Source organism: Canis aureus, chromosome 2 (assembly GCF_053574225.1).
Source record: "Canis aureus isolate CA01 chromosome 2, VMU_Caureus_v.1.0, whole genome shotgun sequence".
NCBI lineage: Eukaryota > Metazoa > Chordata > Mammalia > Carnivora > Canidae > Canis > Canis aureus.
The window spans coordinates 84,315,107-84,321,234 of NC_135612.1; the positions used below are offsets into that span (position 1 = coordinate 84,315,107).

Consider the following 6,128-nt stretch of genomic DNA (forward strand, 5'->3'; position numbering starts at 1 on the left):
CTCATGGTCATGAAATCAAGCCCCATGTCGGGCTCCCTGCTCAGTAGAAAGACTGCTTGAGATTCCCTCCCTCTCCCTCTGTCCCTCTTCTCTCTATCTCTGTCTTTTTCTCAAATAAATATTTTTTTTAAAAAGACAAATGTATAGGTCAATGAACCAGAATAAAGTCCAGAAATAAACCTCTGCATATACTCTTCAACTGATATTCAAAAAAGGTGCCAAGAACACACAATGAGGAAAGAGAAAAGATAATTAATATTAATTAATTAATAATTGATATTGCCAAAACTAGATATCTACACACAAAGAAATAAATTGGACTCTTAGACCACACACAAAAGTTAATTCAAAATGGACTATACACAAAAATAAACTCAATATGGATGGAAGACCTAAAAGTGATACAGGAATCCATAAAATCCTAAAGGAGAACACTGGCAGAAACCTCTGCGACCTCAGTCCAGCAACTTCTTGCCAGACACGTCTCCAAAAGGCAAGGGAAACAAACATAAAGATGAACCACTGGGACTTAATCAAGATAAAAAGCTTTTGCACAACAAAGGAAAGACTTAACAAAATCAAGACAACCTACAGAATGGGAGAAGATATTTGCAAATGCCTTATCAGATAACTGGCTAGTGTCCAAGATCTATAAAGAACTTATAAAACTCAATTCCCCAAAACCAAATAATCCAGTCAAGAAATGGGCAGAAGACATGAACAGACATTTCTCCAAAGAAGACATACAAATGGCCAACAGACACATGAGGAAATGCTCCACATCACTCACCATCAGGAAGTAGTGATGAAAACCACAATGAGATACCACCTCACACCAGTCAGAATGGTTAAAATTAACAAGTCAGAAAATAAGAGATGTTAGTGAGGATGTGGAGAAAGGGGAACCCTCCTACACTGTTGGTGGGAATGCAAGCTGGTGCAGCCACTCTGAAAAATTGCATGGAGATTCCTCAAGAAGTTGAAAATAGAGCTACCCTATGACCCAGCAATTGCACTACTAGGTATTTATACAAAGGATAAAAACAGTGACCCAAACCTGCACCCCAATGTTTTTGGCAGCAAGGTCTACAACAGCCAAACTATGGAAACAGCCCAGATATCCATAAACTGATTAATGGATAAGGAAGATGCGATTATAAATTACACATATATATACACATTATATATATATTACATTATATATATATATATATATATTTATATATACTCAGCCATTAAAACAATGAAATCTTGTCATTTACAACAACGTGGATGGAACTAGAGGGTATTATGCTAAGTAAAATAAGTCAATCAGAGAAAAACAATTACCATTTGATATACTTACATGTGACATTTAAGAAAAAAGATGAGAGGAGCATAGGGAAAGAAAGGGAAAAAGAAAATAAGACAACATCAGAGAGGAAGACAAACCATAAGAGGTTCTTAACTCTAGGGAACAAGTTGAGGGTTGCTGGAGGGGGTGTGTGTGGGGAGATAGGGAAACTGGGTGATGGACATTAAGGAGGGCATTTGATGGAATGAGCACTGGGTGTTATATGTGCAACTGATGAATACCTGAACTCCACCTCTGAAACTAATAATACACTATATGTTAATTAATTGAATTTAAATAAAATATTTTTTTTAATTGACTAAAAATGGAAATGTAAGATCTGAAACTATGAAACTCCTAGAAGAAAACATAGGGGTAAAGCTTTATGACATTGACCTTGGCAATGATAGTTTGAAAATAATACCAAAAGCACAGGCAGCAAATGCAAATCTAGATATATGGGGCTACATGAAGCTAAAAGCCTTCTGGTTATTGAAGGAAATAATCAACACAATAAAAAGGCAACCTATGGAATAGGAGAAAATATTTGCAAACCACATATCTGATCAAGGATTGATCTCCAAAATTTATAAGGAACTTCTCCAGCTCAAAAGCAAAAAAGTCAAATAGCTCAATTAAAAAATAGGCAAACGACTTGAATAGTCATGTCTCTAAAGAAGACATAACAAATGGCCAGCAGGCTTATGAAAAGATGCTCAACATCATTCATCATCAGGGAAATGCAAATCAAAACAACGAGATATCTCCTCACATCTGTTAGAATGGCCCTTAGAAATATATAAAGTGTTGGCAAGGATGTGAAGAAATTAGAACCCTTGTGCGCTGTTAGTGGAAACGTAAAATGGTGCAGTCCCTATGGAAAACAGTATGGACATTCCCAAACAAATTAAAACTAGAACTACCATAACAATCCAGAAATCCCACTTCTGGATATTGTTTGGAAAAGAACAGTCTTGAAGAGGTATTTGCATTTCCATGTTCATTGCAGCATCATTCACATGAGCCAAGAGGTAAAAGCAGCCAAAGTGTCCGATGACAGATGAGTGGATAAAGAAAATGTACGTATCTACAATGGAAGGTTACTCGTCCCTAAAAAGGAAGGGAATTCTGATACACATTACAACATGAATGAAACTTGAAGACATGATACGAAGTGAAATAAGCCACTCACCAAAAGACCAATGCCACATAATTCCACTTCTACGAGGTATCCAGAGCCAAACTCATAGAAGTAAAAGGAAGAATTCCTGTTGGCAGGAGCTAGAGGGAGGGGGTAATGTGGAGTTGCTTTTCAGTGCTACAGAGTTTCTGTCATGCGGGATGAAAATATTCTAGAGAACTGCCACACAGCGATGTGCATATAGTTAAAAATACTGTATTGTACTGTGTACTTAAAATTTTTTAAGAGGATAGATCTCGGGACGCCTGGGTGGGTCAGAGATTGAGCATCTGCCTTCGGCTCAGGGCATGATCTCAGGGTCCTGGGATCGAGTCCCCCACTGGGCTCCTTGCAGGAAGCCTGCTTTTCCCTCTGCCTGTGTCTCTGCCTCTCTCTGTGCGTCTCTCATGAATAAATAAATAAAATCTTTAAAAAAAAAAAAAAGAGGATAGATCTCATGCTATATGTTTTTTTACCACAATTAAGAGTGATAATAATAAACCATGCCAGCAGCAGTCACACACATGTGCATTAAGTACCTTTTATAAAATTCAATAAACCAATTTGGACGAAGATTGTACCTCCAATCTAGAATGCCCACTCCTCTGTTCTAGTTTTACAAACAACCAGTCATGTGACCATGGGCAAGTTTCTTACTTTCTCTGAGCCTCAGTTTCCTTAATAAAATGATGAAATCAAATTAACTTTGAAATTCACCCTAACTTATGGTCTTATGACTGAGTTTCTCATTTACTCAATGCAGTCTTAATGATAAGAGCCAGGGTGATCATCTCATCCAACTAATCGTCCTTAGACAAACCTAATTTTATATTTTCGAGTAGCTCATGAAGGCAAATTCTTTCCCAATCTATTCTCTGGCGCCGGATTTTGTTAAGCCTGGCACTCTATCTGTGTGCCTCAAGCAAAAACAGTTGACAGAAACCCATGAACCCATCATGCCCTGAGTCGTATGATATAATGGTGAATAATCCTAATTCTGGTTCATAGTTTACTTGTCCATAATTATAGCTGCAGTCAAATGCTTTTAGCATTAATATCCGCCTAGAGTTGCAGCTCCCTCCTTATCTTAGGGAAATGGAACTGTGAGAATGTTTCAAAGCAAGGTTTGCTGCTTTTTTGCCTGGAACGCTTTTTAATTGGGTATCATTTGGAAATTTCTAAATCCCATTTTGGAGCTTCTGGTCACTGCACTACTTATTGAAGCCCGAAAAGCTAGTTATGAGGCATGCCTAAACTGTTCAAATGTCAAAACAAAAATTGCTATCATCTGTGATTTTTTCACAAAATGAAAAGAGGCATCATCTTGACCCTTTTTTTCATATACACTGATAAAAACCGAAGACAGTAAAACGGTAAGAGAAAATGCTCATGAATTTGGGATTGAAATTGCACTTCTAATTTAAGAGTTTTCCATCTAGTTGGCAGGGTTTAAAATCTTTGGGTTTTTCAGAAACCCACAGACTATGTAAATGTGCAATTTTGGTGTATCCACCCAAGTGCCTGACTAGCAACCTTAGTCATCCCTACCTTCACCTCTCCTCCCACCCACATCTAGTTAGTCAACAAACCCTATCCATTCTCCCTAACGACTTTGCAATCTACTCCTCCTCCCGTCTCCCACTTTACTGCCAAAAAAGCAATTAAGGATCTCATTACCTCTTAAGTGGGTAAGTGGTTGGCCTGACCCCAGGCCCTTCCCACCTCCAATCTCTACTACACACAGAAGCAAGAGGTGGTTCTACCGAAGCACAAATTGGAGCCTGCGCTACCACTGAAAAATATGTGATGGCTCTCTGTAGCAGGAGCTAATCGGAAGCCCTCGCCTGGTATTTCCTCCCTGTCCCAAACCATCTCTCGAACTACCCCCTCCCCCCCTTCTGGCCTTCTAGAGGCCACCCACAAGGGCTATTGATTGTCACGTCTGCGTCCCCAATGCTCCATGCACTTGCAAGAATTTTTCTTGTTAACTCTTGTCTCTTCCAGGAAGTCCCAGCTTTATACATTGACATTCTACACATATTTTAATATGAAGCTCAACCATCACCTGTGAAACCTTTCCCAAGCCTTTTAGAACAGTTCAGTTCTTTTTCCAACATGCTTCTCTAGAACATCAATTTTTCATTCATTTGCCTTTTTTTTTCCTTCAGCAACTCTAAGAAGCAACTATGTTCTGGAGATGTGGCCATAAATAACACAATCATGGTTCCTGCCCTGTGATGTCTACCTTCCTGTGGATTATTTCTAATCTATGCGGGGCCCTCCATTGTCTTTCAAGCTATATTTTAATTAGTGTTTTTCTCTTTCATTGGACTATGAACTCCCTGAGGAAGGGGATCATGTTTCACTCAGTGGTCAACCAGAGAAAGACCCTGGGTGATGTCTACTGAATTTTATTTAAATGAATTGGCTTATCGCTTGAGAATATATGTATTTGTACGAATATGTATTTGTACTCAAACCAAGTCATTTCCAACACCTTGCACTTTAGTGGCCCCTATTTATCTTAAAACAGGCACAGCCACAAGTGCCTCCCAAGCATTACTGGCGATAATGTATAGGAAGCATTGATCACAGTGACTAGCCTCCAGAAGTGTTTAATGAAAACAAACTCTTCAGCTTAAATTGAGTAGTCCTTTCTTTTTCAGATTTAAAATAAACCAGTCTTTGCTTCAGTTTGATGGACTTTTCCAGTAAGAACTTCCAACAAAGCAAGAGCTTCCTTCCTATCCATCTCATCTAATGGTTGCCATTCAATTGGTAATATTAGGGGAGCTTGAAAACAGGAGTGGAAAGGGGTGAACTTTTAAATTCCTGATCGCCACATGAAACTTGGCAAACAGAGCTGGGTGACTGGGGACCTGGGTTCCCCGACCAGCTCTGAGAAGAAGAGCTCCTGAAAAATCAGTTCATTTCTCTGTTGCTCAGTTATCTTATCAACAGAGGATGGGGATATTAATGCCACTTTTGCCTCCCTTGAAGAGTTTGTGGATAAAAATGAAATGCCTGTGAAATTACCCTGAAAAAAAGGTAAAAGCTTATCACATGTGAGGTGGCATTTGTAATAATAAGCACTTATGAAACACTCTTATGACAGGCCCATCTCTCAGGATGTCCCGGAGCGTATATGAGGCTGCTTGGCAAATTGATACGCATATGGTCAGGGATTTAGTGGGAAGAGATAATAAATCCTCCCTGATTCCTCTTGGGGCAGATAAGGAACAAGTATAGCCAACCCTCAGTGACCTGTGATAACAAGACCAGGGATAATATGGATAAACGAATTTCACAGATTATCCAAAAATATAACTTTCACCATTTACGATCTCTAAACTTTTGCAGAAATTCCTTAAATGGAGCCAGATTACTTTAACCTACACTCATAACCTATGTGAGTTTCACTGCCAGTTCCTACCTCGATCCATGCCCACATACAGCTGCAAAGAAACAAAGACCAACCAGTGGAAATGCCAGAACAGCTACCGTAAAAATTGCTGATCTATCTAAGAGAAAGCTCAGCACATTTTGTACCCAAAGACCTATGGGATGCCAGCCCTGCCTACTTCTTCCAGCAGCAAGGGAGAAGCAACCAGGGCC

At 39.2% G+C, this 6,128-nt stretch overlaps 1 long non-coding RNA gene across 8 annotated transcripts in view; it reads right to left on the reverse strand.

Moving 5' to 3' along the window:
* The window catches only part of LOC144302755 (uncharacterized), a 74,673-nt gene that overhangs the window by 49,958 nt on the left and 18,587 nt on the right, over positions 1-6,128 (reverse strand). The window lies entirely within an intron of this gene.